This window comes from Ranitomeya variabilis, chromosome 2 (assembly GCF_051348905.1).
Source record: "Ranitomeya variabilis isolate aRanVar5 chromosome 2, aRanVar5.hap1, whole genome shotgun sequence".
In the NCBI taxonomy this organism is placed as follows: domain Eukaryota; kingdom Metazoa; phylum Chordata; class Amphibia; order Anura; family Dendrobatidae; genus Ranitomeya; species Ranitomeya variabilis.
Window position 1 is genome coordinate 96,876,093 of NC_135233.1, and position 4,512 is coordinate 96,880,604.

Genomic DNA, 4,512 nt, shown 5'->3' on the forward strand with positions numbered 1-4,512 from the left:
GCCTATTTATTTTTTTTTTTAAATATTATTGGGTTTCTAAAGTCTCCCTTAAAAAACAAAAAATACATAAAAAAACAGTGGGAGAGTAATATTGCCCTTTCAGCTTGTGTGCCAGTCTTGACTCCTGGGTGTGCCACCTCTCTCTCTCATTCAGTGGGCCATAGAAAGGCTATTTATTTTTTTGTTTTTTTTAATATTATTTGGTTTCTAAAGTCTCCCTGAAAAACAAAAACAAAAAAAAAAAACAGTGGGAGAGTAATATTGCCCTTTCAGCTTGTGTGCCAGTCTTGACTCCTGGGTGTGCCACCTCTCTCTCTAATTGTGGGCCATAGAAAGCCTTTTTTTTTTTTTTTTTAAATATTATTGGGTTTCTAAAGTCTCCCTTAAAAAACAAAAAATACATAAAAAAACAGTGGGAGAGTAATATTGCCCTTTCAGCTTGTGTGCCAGTCTTGACTCCTGGGTGTGCCACCTCTCTCTCTCATTCAGTGGGCCATAGAAAGGCTATTAATTTTTTGGTTTTTTTTAATATTATTTGGTTTCTAAAGTCTCCCTGAAAAAAAAAAAAAAAAAAAAAAAACAGTGGGAGAGTAATATTGCCCTTTCAGCTTGTGTGCCAGTCTTGACTCCTGGGTGTGCCACCTCTCTCCCTCTCATTCAGTGGGCCATAGAAAGCCTATTTTTTTTTTTTTTTAAATATTATTGGGTTTCTAAAGTCTCCCTTAAAAAACAAAGAATACATAAAAAAACAGTGGGAGAGTAATATTGCCCTTTCAGCTTGTGTGCCAGTCTTGACTCCTGGGTGTGCCACCTCTCTCCCTCTCATTCAGTGGGCCATAGAAAGCCTATTTATTTATTTTTTTTAAATATTATTGGGTTTCTAAAGTCTCCCTTAAAAAACAAAAAATACATAAAAAAACAGTGGGAGAGTAATATTGCCCTTTCAGCTTGTGTGCCAGTCTTGACTCCTGGGTGTGCCACCTCTCTCTCATTCAGTGGGCCATAGAAAGCATTTTTTTTTTTTTTCCTTGATTTGTGTTCTAAAATCTACCTCAACACAAAAACACTACATCAATCAGTGGGAGAAAAATATTGGCCTCAGTCAGGGCTTGTGTGCCACTGCTGTGTGTGCTATCTCTCATTCAGTGGGCTATAGAAAGCCTATTTATTTATTTATTTTTTTTCTTATTATTTGGTTTCTAAAGTCTCCCTGAAAAAAAAAAACATAAAAAAACAGTGGGAGAGTAATATTGCCCTTTCAGCTTGTGTGCCAGTCTTGACTCCTGGGTGTGCCACCTCTCTCTCTCATTCAGTGGGCCATAGAAAGGCTATTTATTTTTTTGGTTTTTTTAATATTATTGGGTTTCTAAAGTCTCCCTGAAAAAAAAAAAATAATAATAAAAAAACAGTGGGAGAGTAATATTGCCCTTTCAGCTTGTGTGCCAGTCTTGACTCCTGGGTGTGCCACCTCTCTCTCTCATTCAGTGGGCCATAGAAAGGCTATTTATTTTTTTGTTTTTTTTAATATTATTTGGTTTCTAAAGTCTCCCTGAAAAACAAAAACAAAAAAAAAAAACAGTGGGAGAGTAATATTGCCCTTTCAGCTTGTGTGCCAGTCTTGACTCCTGGGTGTGCCACCTCTCTCTCTAATTGTGGGCCATAGAAAGCCTTTTTTTTTTTTTTTTTAAATATTATTGGGTTTCTAAAGTCTCCCTTAAAAAACAAAAAATACATAAAAAAACAGTGGGAGAGTAATATTGCCCTTTCAGCTTGTGTGCCAGTCTTGACTCCTGGGTGTGCCACCTCTCTCTCTCATTCAGTGGGCCATAGAAAGGCTATTAATTTTTTGGGTTTTTTTAATATTATTTGGTTTCTAAAGTCTCCCTGAAAAAAAAAAAAAAAAAAAAAAACAGTGGGAGAGTAATATTGCCCTTTCAGCTTGTGTGCCAGTCTTGACTCCTGGGTGTGCCACCTCTCTCCCTCTCATTCAGTGGGCCATAGAAAGCCTATTTTTTTTTTTTTTTAAATATTATTGGGTTTCTAAAGTCTCCCTTAAAAAACAAAGAATACATAAAAAAACAGTGGGAGAGTAATATTGCCCTTTCAGCTTGTGTGCCAGTCTTGACTCCTGGGTGTGCCACCTCTCTCCCTCTCATTCAGTGGGCCATAGAAAGCCTATTTATTTTTTTTTTTAAATATTATTGGGTTTCTAAAGTCTCCCTTAAAAAACAAAAAATACATAAAAAAACAGTGGGAGAGTAATATTGCCCTTTCAGCTTGTGTGCCAGTCTTGACTCCTGGGTGTGCCACCTCTCTCTCATTCAGTGGGCCTTAGAAAGCATTTTTTTTTTTTTTCCTTGATTTGTGTTCTAAAATCTACCTCAACACAAAAACACTACATCAATCAGTGGGAGAAAAATATTGGCCTCAGTCAGGGCTTGTGTGCCACTGCTGTGTGTGCTATCTCTCATTCAGTGGGCTATAGAAAGCCTATTTATTTATTTATTTTTTTTCTTATTATTTGGTTTCTAAAGTCTCCCTGAAAAAAAAAAACATAAAAAAACAGTGGGAGAGTAATATTGCCCTTTCAGCTTGTGTGCCAGTCTTGACTCCTGGGTGTGCCACCTCTCTCCCTCTCATTCAGTGGGCCATAGAAAGCCTATTTTTTTTTTTTTTAAATATTATTGGGTTTCTAAAGTCTCCCTTAAAAAACAAAGAATACATAAAAAAACAGTGGGAGAGTAATATTGCCCTTTCAGCTTGTGTGCCAGTCTTGACTCCTGGGTGTGCCACCTCTCTCCCTCTCATTCAGTGGGCCATAGAAAGCCTATTTATTTTTTTTTTTAAATATTATTGGGTTTCTAAAGTCTCCCTTAAAAAACAAAAAATACATAAAAAAACAGTGGGAGAGTAATATTGCCCTTTCAGCTTGTGTGCCAGTCTTGACTCCTGGGTGTGCCACCTCTCTCTCATTCAGTGGGCCATAGAAAGCATTTTTTTTTTTTTTCCTTGATTTGTGTTCTAAAATCTACCTCAACACAAAAACACTACATCAATCAGTGGGAGAAAAATATTGGCCTCAGTCAGGGCTTGTGTGCCACTGCTGTGTGTGCTATCTCTCATTCAGTGGGCTATAGAAAGCCTATTTATTTATTTATTTTTTTTCTTATTATTTGGTTTCTAAAGTCTCCCTGAAAAAAAACAACATAAAAAAACAGTGGGAGAGTAATATTGCCCTTTCAGCTTGTGTGCCAGTCTTGACTCCTGGGTGTGCCACCTCTCTCTCTCATTCAGTGGGCCATAGAAAGGCTATTTATTTTTTTGGTTTTTTTAATATTATTTGGTTTCTAAAGTCTCCCTGAAAAAAAAAAAATAATAATAAAAAAACAGTGGGAGAGTAATATTGCCCTTTCAGCTTGTGTGCCAGTCTTGACTCCTGGGTGTGCCACCTCTCTCTCTCATTCAGTGGGCCATAGAAAGGCTATTTATTTTTTTGTTTTTTTTAATATTATTTGGTTTCTAAAGTCTCCCTGAAAAACAAAAACAAAAAAAAAAAACAGTGGGAGAGTAATATTGCCCTTTCAGCTTGTGTGCCAGTCTTGACTCCTGGGTGTGCCACCTCTCTCTCTAATTGTGGGCCATAGAAAGCCTTTTTTTTTTTTTTTTTAAATATTATTGGGTTTCTAAAGTCTCCCTTAAAAAACAAAAAATACATAAAAAAACAGTGGGAGAGTAATATTGCCCTTTCAGCTTGTGTGCCAGTCTTGACTCCTGGGTGTGCCACCTCTCTCTCTCATTCAGTGGGCCATAGAAAGGCTATTAATTTTTTGGGTTTTTTTAATATTATTTGGTTTCTAAAGTCTCCCTGAAAAAAAAAAAAAAAAAAAAAAAACAGTGGGAGAGTAATATTGCCCTTTCAGCTTGTGTGCCAGTCTTGACTCCTGGGTGTGCCACCTCTCTCCCTCTCATTCAGTGGGCCATAGAAAGCCTATTTTTTTTTTTTTTAAATATTATTGGGTTTCTAAAGTCTCCCTTAAAAAACAAAGAATACATAAAAAAACAGTGGGAGAGTAATATTGCCCTTTCAGCTTGTGTGCCAGTCTTGACTCCTGGGTGTGCCACCTCTCTCCCTCTCATTCAGTGGGCCATAGAAAGCCTATTTATTTTTTTTTTTAAATATTATTGGGTTTCTAAAGTCTCCCTTAAAAAACAAAAAATACATAAAAAAACAGTGGGAGAGTAATATTGCCCTTTCAGCTTGTGTGCCAGTCTTGACTCCTGGGTGTGCCACCTCTCTCTCATTCAGTGGGCCATAGAAAGCATTTTTTTTTTTTTTCCTTGATTTGTGTTCTAAAATCTACCTCAACACAAAAACACTACATCAATCAGTGGGAGAAAAATATTGGCCTCAGTCAGGGCTTGTGTGCCACTGCTGTGTGTGCTATCTCTCATTCAGTGGGCTATAGAAAGCCTATTTATTTATTTATTTTTTTTCTTATTATTTGGTTTCTA

General features: G+C 36.8%; 1 long non-coding RNA gene across 1 annotated transcript; it reads right to left on the minus strand.

The window, feature by feature from the left end:
* Positions 1–1,356: 1,356 nt before the first annotated feature.
* Positions 1,357–3,152, minus strand: LOC143804548 (uncharacterized). Its single transcript, XR_013221053.1, has 2 exons — positions 1,639–3,152; positions 1,357–1,468 (listed from the first exon to the last, which is right to left on the minus strand). It is a non-coding gene; the product is annotated as an uncharacterized LOC143804548 (long non-coding RNA).
* Between the last annotated feature and the right edge of the window lie 1,360 nt (positions 3,153–4,512).